Source organism: Ursus americanus, chromosome 12, assembly GCF_024610735.1.
Source record: "Ursus americanus isolate L20-20 chromosome 12, mUrsAme1.1.p, whole genome shotgun sequence".
NCBI classification, from domain to species: Eukaryota; Metazoa; Chordata; class Mammalia; order Carnivora; family Ursidae; genus Ursus; species Ursus americanus.
Window position 1 is genome coordinate 61,636,491 of NC_142138.1, and position 14,621 is coordinate 61,651,111.

Here is a 14,621-nt window from a genome sequence, read left to right on the forward strand (position 1 = left end):
CCGGTCTCTCAGCCTGGTCGGGGCTCTACCTTAGTCCTTGGCTAGCTCGGCCTTCTGTTACAGTTACTGGCTAGGTGGGGAATCCTTCTGAGTTTCTGTCATGTCCCCCTGCTGGCTCCCCAACCCTGGAGGTCCCTCCTAATCTCCTCCAGACCCTCATTCTGCCTGACATAGCTACTTGGTTCTCATTAGCTATGCTTTGCCACACGAGGTCTCTACGTCCTCAGTGCTTTTCATTCTCTGGGTGTTTCAGAAGGTCAGTCCCAACAGTTGGGTGTGTGTGTGTGTGTGTGTGTGTGTGTGTGTGTGTGGCGTGGGGTGTGCGTGGTGTGTGTGGCGTGTGTGATGTATGGTGTATGCGTGTATGTTTGTGTGGTGTGTGGGGTATGGGGTGTGGGTATGGGGTGTGTGTCTGTGTGTGCTATGTGCCATGGGTGTGTGTGATATATGGTATGTGATGTATGGTGTACGGATGTGTATGTGTGTGTGGTGTATGGTGTGTGTGATGCGGGGGGAGTTTTCTCCTTTTTTCCCCACCTCCTCTTCCCATAATCCCTCAGGACCGAAAGGAAAGGCTTTTATCACTTTCTCTCTTACCTGTCCCCCATCTACCACAGAAAAAACTTCATGGCTTCGTTTTCACTCTAAGAGTCTCCTCCTGATACGCTAAAGAGAAAGATAAAGGGAATTTTGAAAATGATGTTTATTGAATACCTGTTATGTCCCAGACGCTTTCTAACTACCTCTAAGTGTTACAGTGCTTGGTAGCTTGACGGAATCCAATTTGTTGAATGTATGCTTTATGTGTATTAGCTGATTAAATTCTCAAAACGATCCTCTGAGGTAGGTACTCTTATTACTCCCATTTCACAGATAAGGAGAATAAGTCATAAAGAAATTCAGTAATTTGCTTAAGGTCACATAAGTGGTAAGTGGCAGAACCTGGATTCGAGCCCAAATATTGTATGTACCTCAGAGTCTGTCCATTTTAGCCAATTGGCAATTGTAACTCTCTCAAGACAGTAGCCTGGATCTAAAATTAAATGTCTTGCTGAGAAATCTCATTTTAAATGTCAGTAGCAGAATATTAATTCTTTATTTCTTTTTGCCTTCGTCTGTAACGATTTAATCTTTCCCCTGGCAGATGCGTGCTTACGGCTAACCACAGGAAGGCCAGAGTCTCTGAAAGGCGAAAAGAGGAAAGCACATTAATAATTTTTCAAAATATTGCCTTCTTGTTAATAATCATAATAACAACAACAGCGATAAGGACATAGAAACATAACAATGGTAATGTAACGGGGCGAACACGGATGGTACCCTCTAAACACTGTTTTGGGAAATGAGCTCTTGGCCGAGCAGGCGTACGCTAAGATCTTCTTGACAAGGGCTACTTTGGAAGCATTGAGAGGTCCTCAAGCTACTCAGCTGGCAGATCTGTCCCAAGACGATGAGATCCCCTAGAACCACTTGGGGATTCACTCCTCATGGAGGACTTTCTGGCCACGTGGCCTCTCCAGTTTCTCACCTACAGGAAGAAGATGCACTAGCTAGGCGCTCTCGAGTCTCTGGCCTGATTGACAGTTACGTTTTGTGTGGTGACCAAATAGATGGGTGTCCTACCCTGGTGAGCCTGGGTGACACAAGCTGCCCCTGGAGGGGATCCCCTATTTGGTTCTAAAAAAAAAAAAAATCAAATCTCTGAACCAACAAGGTTGAGGACCAGACATGGAGAGTGGTGCCCTGCAGGGGACCCACCTGGGCAGACAGGTGTTCATGGCAGTCCCCCTCTCTGTCTCTGTCTGCGTCTGGGTTTCCCTAAACGACAAGCCAGAGACGGTCTTCACTGGCAGGTTTTCCTGTAGAATGGGGACAATCATCTAGTGAGAGTCAGAGGGAGTGAAGCAGGGATGGAGAGAGCTAATTCAAAGACACACTGCCAGGTGGGCCACTTTCTGGTGGCCTAACAGTGTGGGGCTGCCAGCAAAGCCACCTGACAGATGTCTCTGAGCTGTCCACCTGGAGGCGAGAGAGAGAGAAAGTTCTTATCCATCAGCTGCCATCCTCTCCGGTTAGAGGTCCATTCCTCCACCAGCTGGCCAGGTTAAGTCCCGGCATATACAAGGTCCTTGCCACGCAGGCGGGGGAGTCCCCCCTGGGGAGCCAGCCGTGCCGTGGTGATGGATATCGGGTTCAGCATGAGGCCGGTCTTAGCTCACAGAGGACTGAGGACTGCATAAAAAGACTGGGTAAGGGGCACCTGGGTGGCACAGCGGTTGAGCGTCTGCCTTCGGCTCAGGGCGTGATCCCTGTGTTGTGGGATCGAGCCCCACATCAGGCTCCTCCACTGTGAGCCTGCTTCTTCCTCTCCCACTCCCCCTGCTTGTGTTCCCTCTCTCGCTGGCTGTCTCTATCTCTGTCAAATAAATAAATAAAATCTTTAAAAAAAAAAAAAGACTGGGTGAGGCTAACAGTGTCCGAAGAGGGGTGACAGCAGCCCTTGCTTTCTTCAGACTGCCACCACCAGCGGGGTGAGCTCAGGAGGGTCATTGCAGGCCTTGGGGCTTTAGATTCCTTGTCCATGAAGGTGTGGGGGCTGCGCACCAGGGAGATGAGGCAGTAGATTTGCTCATTAAAGCTCCTTTGGTCTCACACTCCACATAGAACAGAACTTCCAAATGGGATCTGAGGAGAAGATGGGCCGGCGAGCAGACAGGCAGGGAGGAGCAGGCCCCTGGGGAAGGTGCGTCTTGGGAGGGAAGTGGGGGCAGCCAAGGCAGAAGATGCGCAAAGGCTCCTGGGATGGGGGCACAAGGAAAATTCGGTTTGTGTAAAACAGTAGGTGATTTGGGGATCAAGTGGGAATGACAGCCTTTAAAGGTAGAGGCTTTGAAGATGTGGTGTGATGGGGGGGACAGGTGTCTAAATGTATGACCTTGGGCAACTCAAGTGCTAGGTCCCAGTTCTTCACCCATGAAGTGAAAGAAGTGTTTCAGGGCCTTCGGGGGGCCTTCACTCACAGCGGGATGGGTCCAAGCTGAGGGGCCTCACAGGTGGAACTAGTGTTTTGCAGCTGACCCAGCTATATGGGTGGCCTTTTTACCCCCAAGAACAAGGAGTGGGACCCCTGAGGGGAAGCTGGACTAAGTAACAGCTGGTACTGGGGACGTGAGGCCGGGGCTATTTGGCCTCAGATATCAGGCTGGGGTCAACATCTGGAGGAGGACTTACTTCTGCAAGCAAGACAGAATATAGTCAATCCTTTCAGTGGCTTCTGTAACTGACCACTAAGTTTCAAGCTTTCTCTCTCTCTCTCTCTCTTTTTTTTTTTTTGGCGTTTCAAAACTGGCTTTAAATACTCATCAGGGCTCCAGGAAAAGGGGCTAAGAACTTGTTAGCTGTGAATTTGGGGTTGGGGTGCCCTGAGAGAAAAGGGTACCCCCCCACCCTGGGACAGAGGAGCAGAGTAGAGGTCCTCTCTGGAGGGTCCCAGGACCAACTGGGAGCCAGGCCTCCCTTGGAGGTAGGTCATCAGGGAGGGAACGGAGGAGGAGCTCCCATGGTGGTGATGACAGGCAGTCATTTCCTCAGTGGTACTGTGGATAGCCCGGGTGACCTGGGGCGAGGGTACCCTCCTTAAGGGGCAGCTGGCTGGGGTCCTCCAGGATCAGGGGTGCATTGAGGAACTGCTGGGCAGTATAGCGAGTAAGGAGGATGCCAACACCCTCTATGAGGGCCAAGAGGATGCCCCCCATCATTGCCGAGCCCACCATGGCCATTGGGCCACGGCGGGCAGCCAGCACAGCCCCGGTCAATGCTCCACTGGTGATGGAGTTCTAGGGATCTTCTTTGCCCTGCAGGTGCACCAGGATGGTAGAGAACAGGTCCCCCCACACACATCGCAAAGCTACCTGCAATCTCGGGGGCTCGGATCCTCACAGCGTTGACACTACCTCTCAGTGCGGGATTCCAACAGGGGCGTTGTGGAAGACCTTGATGGCCTGGAAGACTCCACCGCCGATGACACCCATCGTGAAGGCTCCACCGCAATCATCCACAGTTCGCCATGGGCAAGCCTCCAGAGCGTAGTCCTCCATGGTGCTGGCGTCCCACCACGCAGTCTGGCTTGGTTCAAGCTCTCTTTCCATGATGTGGAGGCACTGCAAGGATGTGGCTGTCCAGCCAGACACCACACATTGTTCGCAATCCACTTGTCTCTGGCTGGGCCCAGAGGACTAGCTCTGACCCACAGAACCTACGTAGAAATGATGCATCTCATTTCCCAGCTGAGGGGATTGATTATGACCTGTGCCTGCGCCAGCTGGCTTCCCTTCCCCAGCCTCTGGATGCTGCATGTTCAAGATGGAGCGTTATAATGAGAGACTATGGACTATGAGAAACAAACTGAGGGCTACAGAGGGGAGGGGGGTGGGGGAATGGGATAGGCCGGTGATGGGTAGTAAGGAGGGCACATATTGCATGGTGCACTGGGTGTTATACACAACTAATGAATCATCGAGCCTTACATTGAAAACTGGGGATGTACTGTATGGTGACTAACATAATATAATAAAAAATCATTATAAAAAAAATAAATAAATAAAAACATATGAATATGATAAATATAAATAAATGTTTCAATTAAAAAAAAAAAGGTGGAGCGTTATAGCAGGCCAGGGATCTGGATCCCCGAGCCCCCGCTTGGGGGACAGCTGCCCAGGAACATCATCATCGGACTTGTCACGAGCAAGAAATAAACTTGTGTTGTGTTAATCCAATCATATTTTGGGGTCATTGTCATGGCAATTAGCCTATCCTATCTCGTACAGCTATACTAGGAACTTCCAATAAGTCCCAGAGCAGAAGCTCAGCTATTTGGGGATCCACAGCTTGGGGAACGAAAGGATAAGCCCGCTCATCAGTCTTGGATGATACTGATTCTATTTATCTGTGGAGAGATGACCACATGCCAGACCCCCTCCTCCATTCTGGGGATGCAGTGCTAGGATGACATAGTCCATGGTCCTGGGAGGCTTACGGGCCAGCAGAGGAGACAGATAACAAGCTGACATCCTAAATGCATGACTTGTAGGATCAAAGCATAACTGACTTTGTCTTGCCCTGCCTGTCAGAAGTAAATTCAGTGGTGGTGAGCTTTTCCTGCAACAGAAATGTGAGCAGATCTCACGATTGTTCTGTCCACTCCTAGGTTATAGACAGTCCTGCTGCTTTAAGTTGTAAAACAGCCTCCGTTTAAGAACTGGGATTCCTGGCGCAAGATAGTAATTAAACTCTTCAATTTCACCCAAAGGTTAAATTAAAACCTCTGAGTTTGGACCTGTTGATGACTTCTGGACTCCAGGGAAAGGGACGGAGCCAGCTCTTGCTTTCTCATATTGCATCCTCTTCCCATTCTCAGGTTCTCTTCTCTTCCTAGCTGGTGTTCTGCTCCTTTCAGGATGGGGTTTGTGTGCATGAGAGGCCGAGTGTGTGTGGTAAGGGGATGGGGCAGTTCTTTCTAGAATGAGAGATTTTGTGGTCCCTGGCAGATGGTTCTTTTGGCCCAAGTAGATGCGTCTTAACTGTGAGGGGTTATTGACTCTCCCTTATCCTCTAGGAACCTAGCCTTGGCTCTCAGCTTCTTGTTGCTGGAAACTTTGCACCTTCTAGAAGCTCCCATTGGGCAGAACCCAAGACAACACCTCTCTGATTTTTCTCTCGTGGTTCACATTGGTCCATAGGAAATAAGCATTTTTCATCCCAACAGGTTCTGGAAGTGAGGGCTGAACCCAGAACAGCACCTTCTATCCTGTTTTCCTAGGTTAACCACTTAAGGTTTCTCAGGAGAGAGGCACGAGTCCAATATCTGACACCCCTCCTCCCCTCTCACCAATCTGAGAGACACTTAGTAAGCTCTCTGAGGGGTCCTCTAAAACCCTCTCTCCACACTTGGAGGAGGTGGCTGTCCTCATCTTACTACCCCTTCCCTGGGGTGGGAGGAGTTGGCTCTCTTAGGGCAGCAACAACTCCTTCCAAAGAAACCCCCTTACAAATCCCTCCTTCTTCATTTTCTTAGCCCTTTTGTATATACTTGATCCTGCTGAGGGGACCAACAATCATGGAAATTTTCTTGACAGTTTCCTTTGTAGATCTTGTAGATAGCTATCTAGCTTTGAAATTTCACATCTAGGAGCACCTGGGCGGCTCAGTCGGTTAGGCGTCTGCCCTTGGCTCAGGTCATGATCCTGAGATGGAGCCCCAAATCAGGCTCCCTGCTCAGCAGGGGGCCGGCTTCACCTTCTCCCTCTGCCCCTCCCCACCATTCCTGCTCGTTCTCTCCCTCTCTCTTCAATAAATAAAATCTTTTTAAAAAATAAATTTCACGTCTATTGTCTCTTGGTGTTTTGATGGAAACTTCTACTTTAATGTCGTGTTACACAGGCAAACAAATTAAAGGGAAGGTAATTGCAGATAGTAATCAGCTGCATAAAGAAGTGAAGTTGGGGGGATGGGACAGAGAGTGGCCCAGGGGAAGAAGGGCTAATTTAGAACGTGTGATCCAGGAAGGAAGGCACCTAGCTCTGAGGAGTGGCAATTTGAGCTGTGACCCGAAGGACGAGGACCCAGTGTTGCCAAGATCTGGTTCTGTGGGGTGAGGGGGGAGAAAGCATTTCAGGCAGTGGAAACAGCAAGGGCGGAATTCGGGGTGGGAACAATTTGGTGAGTTCAAGGAAGGCCCTACGGCGGGACTGAATCAGCAAGTGACAGAGAACGTCGGAGAAGCGGGAGGGCCAGGATCCTGCAGGGCCTTGGGTGTGGTAAGGGTTTGGGATTTTACTCTAACACCTGCAGAAGCCGTTGCAGGGTTTTGAGCAGGAAATTACCTAATCTGATCTATATTTAAAGAGATCAATCGAGGGCATGGAAAGAAAGGAGGGGAAACTATTATAAAATAAAAGAGCCTTAAAGAACATAATGAAACACAATGTAATAGACCTAAAACCACGCCCCATAGAGATAATGAGGTTAAAACTCACCATTTAGACCCCCACTGATCTCCCCTTCTTCTTCACTGAAATGCTAACCCTATCTTTTATTTATTCATTTTTTTTAAGTAGGCTCCATGACCAGCATGAAGCCCAAGGTGGGGCTTGAACTCACAACCCCTGAGCCGAGACCAGGAGTCGGACATTTAACTGACTGAGTCACCCCGGTACCCCTAACCTCATCTTTTATAGACAAACCACAGGAAGAGCCTAGACTAGTTTGAGCTCAACCATACACACCTGCACAGAGGGACCATGGCGTGTCCCACAGTTACCTCTGCCCCATTATAATGTCAAAATCTCTGTCCAAGGAGGAGCACAGGCTTCATTAACATAACATAGGATGTATGTATGGACATGTTCTCTGTCTGACTTAACTTGTGGTGAGAATACTCCCCTTTCTGAATAGTCATCCTAACCCCAAATAAAAGGAACCCGCTTACCCTTGCTCGGGGAGTCAGGGCTGTGGAAGTTATTCCCTGTGGTCTTTTTATTTGCTGCAAATCAAGTTTCCTCTTTGTTGTAAGTCCACCTGGTGTAGTCTCACGAAGGAGCAAACTCGTGTGAGCTCGGTTACGGACCTAGTTTGGATCGCTATTCAAACGAATTGTGAAAAGAGATCTTTGAGACAACCTAGGAAATTTGAATACATACCTGGTATCAAATAATTTTAAATAATTACTGCTAATTTTGTTAAGTGCGATAATAGCATGACTCTTAGGTTAAAAGAAAGTCTGTATTAGTTTGAGATGCATAATGCACAGGTGTTTATGGGTGCTTGCCTTGATATCTAGGATTTGTTTTGATGCATCCCACACGCACAAAAATCTCCGAGCCTTCATTATATGTGGTGCCTAAATGGGGGTGTCTCTCGACCTAATGGAGGCCCCCAAATGTGGGGTGATGATCGGGTAGAAACAGGTGGCACATGGGGCGGGGGTGGTAGTGAAAGAATTCTCCTGAGGCAGAACAAAGGAGACAGAAGTGTATTGAATACACCACAAGGGGGACAGCAAAGGAGAGACTATCTGCAAGGAGGCAGTGGGTGGGGGTTTTTAAAGGGAGAAGATAAGGAGGCATGGCGACCTATGGAATCTTACCCTTTTTTGGTAACTATGTCTGGTTGTAAGCAGCCCATTGGTCAGTGAGGGCCTATGGATACCTTGAGGTGGGTTGCCTGATGGGCTGGTCTGCATCCAGTCAGGGGGTCCCTATGGGCCCTTTGTACATTCTGGTGCTCAAGCCTGTTTGCCTCAAAGTAGTCTCTACCTTATACTTTGCTCTCTACTTAGGTATGTTTTTTAAAATGCATATTAAATGTTACAAAGTAAATAATTTGGCTGTGGTGTGGAGAGTGGGTTGCAGGGGCAAGAGCGGAAGCAGAGACCAGTTCGGAGGCAGTAATCGGAAGAGAAGAGAGAAGGGATGGTGGATTAGAGCAGAGTGGGAGGGTCGGGTGGAGATGGAAATAAAGACAGAAATTTTAGAGATAGAGCCAACAGAGACTGCAGATCACATGCGAGGGAAATGCTGGTAGCCTGGGTCAGAATAATAAGAAAGTGGCTCGGGGGACAATGAGAGAGCCCATTATTCCACACCACTGCTTGCATTCTCGAATCCATCCCCACTAGAATGGGGGGTGGGGAAATGGGGGACTAAAGGTCTTCCAATTATTTCTGCCTCATGTCAAATTTATGTTCTTGGATTTGGGGCTGGGCTGAGCCCAAGTCAGCAACGCAACTGTGAGGAGCTTGCAAGAGGCCAGGGAACAGGAGGACTGGCTCAAAGGTTTAGAATAGCCAGAAATTCTCGAATTCTACAAGGTGGGCAACTGGAAGAAATCACTTCCCATTCGGAGTTGTGGTCCTCAACCTTCAGGAAAAACTCGAGGTTTATCTGCTTCTGGAATGAATGGTTTTTTCCACACGAGGCCATACCAGAGTGCATGTCAGCAGTGGAGCCCAGAAACACAGATCTCAGATCGACTCTTGGCTAGATCAATTATGCAAACACCCGTTTAGCTGCTAGAACACTATGTCAGCATTTAGGGAGCTTTAATTCAGCCACAAGTGCTGGTCCCAGCAAAGGAACTGACTGCCTGTGATCTGCCTAGGGGCAAAGCTGTTTGCTGGTAGTCATTTGTTTCTGGTGTCCCTCTTTTCTTTTCCTTTCTGTACAACCCGTAAGACAAATGGAGATGTGCATCTGTCACTATGGATCTATCAATGGCTTGAGTTTTCTGGATAGAATCTTGTTTAATGGAGCCAGCCCTTTCTTTGCCTCTATTTTTTCCATGTGTGTGAAGCATTTGTTGTTGCTGAAGTGGTCTGATGTCCTGGCACTGAAATACACACACAGAGAATACAAAGTGCTCTTAGTGATCCTACAAGCAGAGTCCCTGAATGGCGCATGGAATGCGGTTGGGATGGTGTTGAATGGGATGGATGGACCTCGTAGGCAGCAGGTAGAGTACAGGCCAATTCTGTATTCTGCCATCCTACTGGATCCTTGATTGCCCCCCTCTGCTTGGCCTATGTCATGTTGTTTTCTAGAAAATCAAGTCACCTTGTACCTAACTTTCCCCTGGCCAGTAATTTTTAGCTGCTTATTGAGCTGGTGGTGTTTTATCTAATCCTTGTTCAGGCTACCCGGGTGCACTGCCATTAGAAAACACCGTAAATCATCACTTAAGGACCATAATATCCATTCTAATAGTTAGAACACAAAGTGGCCCTCACCCTTGTGACCAAGTGGCAGTTGCAAGCTCCCGGAATAGGTCCCCCACTGTCTTCTTAACAACTTCAGTGTCTGCTGGGTTAGAGTCTCACATCTCACTACTCACAGCGCGTTTTTCCTTAGAACTTGCTCATTCCTGTGCTTTCTCTGCTACCAGAGATTGGCACCTGCTCCCCAGCTGTCACTTATGGATTTCCCAGTAAGAGCCAGCCCTAGCAACCTGCTGTCAGACCAGTCATTTAACGCATTTGAATCGTATTTCCTTCTCAGGTAAAGAAGAGTAACATTCCTCCCTTCCTCCATTCTTGGCGTTGCGCCAGGGCTGAGGGTGGGGGTGCTGGGATGATCCAATGAGACATGACTTGTGAATATCCTTTACAAGATATAAGACCCTGCACAAAAGCTAGTGATCGTGATAACAAAGAAGTGTCGTCAGGAGTTGGGAGGCATACATACAGCAACAGAGAAGCATGTGTTTTTGATTCAACAAAACTGTATTGAGTATGTACCAAGCACTAAGCTGTATACAGATAAGAAAACAGGTATTTACAATCCAGAGTGATGAGATCTATGATAACACCAAGCCCCTTAGGAGCGTGCACAGAAATTACCTCTAACCTAGACTAAGGAAGGTCAGAGAAGACCCACCGGAAAAGGTGTTGGACACGTGCAAAGCTCAGCCAAAAGAGGGACTGACAACAGTGGCTTCTGGGAACTGGGAACGGCTTGGTCTGGCTCTTAGAGTGAGGTCAAGCAGTAGGGCTGGAGGGGTAGGCGGAGTCACCATTATGGAGGGTTTGGAACATTGGGGCACGATGGAAAGGTCCTAAGAGTCACATGATCAGATTTGTCTGAAAACCATCTGGGGAATATTTTGGACAGAAGAAGGAAGATCAGTGAAAAGGCTACTGGGACAAGCTACTTAAAAGTTAATGACAGCATGATCTAAGATAATGCTGGACGGTTGAAGAGAAGTAGATGGATTCAAGAGATATTCGCGAGGTAAAATCAATGATGTTTGTTGTTTGATTCAACATAGGGATGCGAGTAGAAGGGACACGTGAAGGGTAACACCCCCATTTCTAGCTAGGATGGTGGTGCCATTCATTGAGATCAGGATTGTGGAAGAAGAAGGATTGCCATATATAAAGATAATCATCTCAATGCATGCATGACTCATTTTCAGGGCCTGTGGATTCCGTGTAGAGATAAACGTAGTATTTGGATATTCTGCTACTTGTTTCATGATGCCTGCTCCAGGAAGGGACAGAATTACAGACTGCATGGTCCTCACACGACTGCCAATGCCAACTAGACATAGAATAGAGGTCAGTCACAAAGGCAGTGAGTACATTGGCTGACCGGTAAATTTTTGTGGGTGGTCTGGCTCAAAGAAACGAGCTACGCCAATCAGATTTTGTTTCTGGAGAGTTTTAAGGAAGCCACTGAGTACTGCCAGTCATTAATGGACATTGGTGTTGGAATGTTTTAGAGTCAGGGGCTGTGGTAGCAGCCACTGGGGCCACATGGAAGTTGTTGAGAGGGTGGTAAAGGTTTCAGTGTTAAATAAGCTCACCTTTAATTCTTTCTTACTTTAGTTCTTTCAAGTGTATAACCAGACAAGTCACAATTAGAATAGAAATTGGTACTGGGAGTTCAAAGAGATAGAACCTTAACACGTGAGACCAGCTATGGTATTATTGGAATGAGATACAATACAAAATTGTTTTCATTATAAGATAGGAAGCTTGCAGTGTGTGGTTTTTGGTGGAAAAACAACTAATGAAGTTGTCATCTGCTGTCCCTTGAGACTCACACAATATGCATACCAAAGGTGAAGCTTTGGGAGGCTTGATACCTGAATGTAAGGATAATGAAGCAGATTATTTATTGCTTATAACCTTAGATAATGGCCAGCAGCAAAGAGACAGTTTTGAGTCCAGAATGCCTGTCTACGAGCAAATAAGAAAAACAGGGTGATTATGTAACTCTGGGGCAGAAAGCCCATTTTGCCTGTAGCTGGAGCTCTCTGATTACTTCACACCAAGTCCAGAAACCAACGGGCCTTGCCAAACTGTGGTCTGGTCCTAATTTTCTGTCTCATTGAATTTCTAGTGCCAAAGTGAAAGCTCTGATTGACAAAGACGGATGTTCAGACCATTGGAAAGGAATGATTTGGGAGGAGGAGTTGCTGGGGATCACAACACCCCACAGGCTCTTCTCAGCATTTCTCACTCCATCTTCACCACGAAATAAGGAGCGCCTTGCTCCAGAGAGGCGAGCCTCACAGCGAGGGCTGGAATATGCGTAAGGACAGACGGACTAGGAAAGACATACCATCCTCACCTACATCCTTTCTGTGCCATGTGTTATCAGCTATTGAAGGGACAGTCAAATGGAAAACGCTAATCCTGGGTTCCAAACAACAAAGGATTTGGGAGCCTGGTCCTCAGGATTCATCTGAGCTGTGAAGAATAGGAAGCCTTCCAAGGACAAGGGTTTTACTCTTCCAGCCAGGGGTCTCCTGTGGCCCCCCAGGGTTTGACATACACTTGGACCAGGAGCCACGGTGTGGTTCTTGCCCCAGAGATCTCTTCCTTTTCTCTAGTTTTCTCTTTCCTCTATTTTTCCAAGTAAATAATCCCCCACCCTCCCACCCACTGCTGTCATCCTGGTTTTCCTCCCTTGTCAATTACTGGGGGAATGGCAGAGGTGAAATTTACCATTTCATTCATAGATTGTAAGAAGGTGGGCAGTCACCAGGATCCCACAGAACTAGAAGAGGGATGCACAGTGCCTGAATATTGTGGCTCCTGTGTCCAGCAAGCGACGTCAGCAGCAGTCTCACGACTCTCACTGACTCCGAATGAGAAGAGTGCAACTTCACATTCTGGTGGGGAGATGAATGATTTATAGTTGTAAATGTGATCAAGTTAGATAAGAATATCTTTGCAAATGTCTGAATAGGGAGAAAATTATGTGTGCCAGGCAGGGCAAGCAGAAGAATAAAATTGATAGGTTTTTATTGTTTGTCCCATCCAGTGATGCCGCCAGGGACAGCTCTACACACCACACGATCCCCTCCCTCTATATAGCCATGGCTATTGGACCTGCCATAGACACTAACCCAGGGCAGCCATCCTGTGACCTCTGTTGTCTGGAGCAAATGGATAGACTCATCCAAGAAGACTTCCTCCTGACACTTGAACAAGGAGACATGGAGTCTATTGCCATTGGGAGTGGGCTCTGGACTTAAGTCTTATACACTTGGGGGATGATAAGTAGGCAGGGCTAGGTGGTGGGGTGCAAGAGGAGAACAGAGCAGACCCTGGAGCAGGAGAGACAGAGTCGCTGCTTCTGTTCTTAATGGGTTTTCCCCCATCTCAAGTGTAGATCCTCTCAGATCTGGCAAGGAGTTCTGTCCTTGGAGTTCATTGGATTTCTGCTTTCTTAAAATAAATCCCAAACTGCAGCAGACATCTAGAGTTCGGGAGAGAGATCTGGACAGGATATAGCCTTCGGGCCCATCTACATTTCGTGGAATGATGACCTTGGGAGCAGATGAGATCACCCAAGGAAGGTATGGAAGGAAACAGAAAATGCTGTTATTCTGATCATTATAAATGCTTTACATTTCAGGCTTGAAAAGACACATAGTGCTTGTGTGTATTATTTTACTCACCCTTCTAAACAACCCTGTGAGGTCACTATTATTACGATCCAATTTTACAAATAAGGAAAGGTGGCAAAAAGGGCTAAGTCCCGTTGATGTCCCATCATCAGCGCAGGGAGGGGGCTGTGTTCCAGTTATCCCTCCCAAGGTCAATGCCCAGTCCTCAGGGCTGTGTTTAATGATCCCAAATTCTACTGGTTGGGGGTGGCTAGTGGGGAGAGATGGAAAGTAGTATTTTGTGGAGAAAGGGTTACTGATGGGATCAGATTGTTTGGGAAGTCCAGAGTTAAATCAACACAAAGACTCCTCTATGCTGTTCTCAGAGCATTAAATGTGTTAATGTGCATCTCCCGAGGGACCTATCATCGGAAGAATTTCGCAAACTTACTTGACCACAGACTGACTTCCAAATGTGGTGGTGTTCAAAGTCATAATAGGGAAGGGGAGAAAGACAGTATGGAGGCGGGAGGCCGGAGGCTTACGAGAACATCTCACATCTACCTGCAGGGTTAGCGATCACCTGCTCCCTCTATGCTGGACGCTGGCCACGACTGGACATCTCCTTCGATGTGTGTGTGCGTGCGTGTGTGTCCACTCATCCACGTAGGCGTAATTCCGGCAGGAACCAGATGGATTTTTATCACTTAGCTCTTAAGGTCTCTCATGCCCTAGTATTTTTTCAGGTATCCTTGGGGACTCCTTGTTCAATAAGCATAGCCCGCCTCTCTCTCGGGCGCTGGGGTACAGCAGAGCCAGGTGGGGAGCTTATTCTCATTCTTCCAAGGCCAGGAAGGAGAACAGGCAAGTTAAGAGGGTACCTTGACCCTGGGGGGCTTCTTTCTTGGGCCTGCCCTACCTACTGGGGACGTGTTGGGAGAAGCCTTTGCAGAGAACTTCTCTCTAATTGACACCCTCTGTTTATTTTTGCACCCCTAATTACCCTTTCAACTTGCCATGGTTTATTTTTAGAGGTTTCCCATCTACCTCATTAACAGCTAGTAAGAGTTCCTGTCTCATATTTCTACCATTTATACCCTTAATTAAACACAGTGGCCTTTGTTATCTCTGAGTAGTGGCCTTGTTAGAATTTAAATAGGATGGCTTGCAGCTATTCTTAACTGCTTTTTAAGCATTGCATCCCTTTCCTCCAACCCTTTTGTGTGCCA

The 14,621-nt window shown here is 47.7% G+C and overlaps 1 pseudogene; it reads right to left on the reverse strand.

Moving 5' to 3' along the window:
- Positions 1 to 3,587: 3,587 nt before the first annotated feature.
- On the reverse strand, positions 3,588 to 4,097 carry LOC123794936 (mitochondrial import inner membrane translocase subunit Tim17-B pseudogene; annotated as a pseudogene).
- Positions 4,098 to 14,621: the final 10,524 nt, after the last annotated feature.